We start from the raw sequence: 1,251 nt of genomic DNA, 5'->3' as shown, positions 1-1,251 counted from the left end.
GATGTGATCCAGCCCCCCTCCTGTTGCCTTTTGGGTTGTGCATGGGAGGTAATGCAGGGAGATTTACCATTAGCTCTGAATTATGGATTAACTTGGCCCTGGAGGAAACAAACGTTTCAAGAAAGAGCAACAGCAGCACTAAAATTAATGAGCAACTGAGGTAATGAAACACTAGTCCCATTCAGGAAAAAAAAAAACAATATAAATATAGTAAGAGAGTGCATCAGATTCAATTTAATTAACCTGTGGTTAATAGGTTAAATAATTAAGATAAATTAATTAAACTAACTAGAAAGAAATTATGTGTTTTGTTAAACCAACTTACCTTATTCCATGTTATATAGAAAGTATTACTATTTATCAAGTTATTACAGTCAGTGTAGGATGGGGTTTATGATCTGACATAATTACTGATCTGAGAAATATGACATAAAAAGAGGTGAAAATAATTAGGCAAGCAGCATAGAGGATTTGTGCTCTGGGTATTAAACCAAACAATTACAGCTAAAGTGATGAGGAGAAAATCAGCATAGCATAACCAGTGATAAAAATTAGCTGTGAGAAATATTAGTAAGCTGTAGTATGTATTAATATCTTTTAAACATAAGGCCTGATCCATTTTTTAACTGTATGGATTTAACAGTGTCATTACACTGTTAAATGACACTGTGGTCCAGCTGCACCAGGAAAGGAGGAGGAAAAGGAAAGATGTCCTCATTTTCAAAGTGATTTTTCAAATTTATCAAGCCTTTTGAATCCTCAAAAATGTCTTCGCAGCTTTATTTCACTCAGTACATCAGCAGAAAGGTGATGCATTTCAGATTAAAGATGAACTTAAAGACCTAAAACTGCTGGGTTTTTGTACTGAAAACTTGTGAAGTTTATTTACTTCCCCTTCCAGGAACTTTAATGGGAGTTTTATCATCCCTGTAACTCCATAACCTTGGCAGCTGGGAGCAGGAATTTTTTTTCAGAACATGAGACTTTTCTGTTTGTATTTTTGCACCTACCAACATAAAAACCTCTTACACTTCCTTAATGACACTTCCAGACTTGTGAAAGTCATGTCAGACCATCAACATTAAATGTAGTGAGCAAAACAGTAAAGGATCAGTCACTGGGTTTGACTACAGGAAATAACATAAACTATTTTCTTTAGTGGAAACAGAAGACTTTGTACAAGAATGTCTGAGTGAAAGATAAAACCATCAATCATGTTGGAAAGCAAAATGCTTTTGATGATTTATGTTG

Source organism: Geospiza fortis, unplaced genomic scaffold, assembly GCF_000277835.1.
Source record: "Geospiza fortis unplaced genomic scaffold, GeoFor_1.0 scaffold125, whole genome shotgun sequence".
In the NCBI taxonomy this organism is placed as follows: domain Eukaryota; kingdom Metazoa; phylum Chordata; class Aves; order Passeriformes; family Thraupidae; genus Geospiza; species Geospiza fortis.
The sequence above is the reverse complement of the archived record's forward strand: the minus strand, read 5'-3'. Positions refer to the sequence as shown.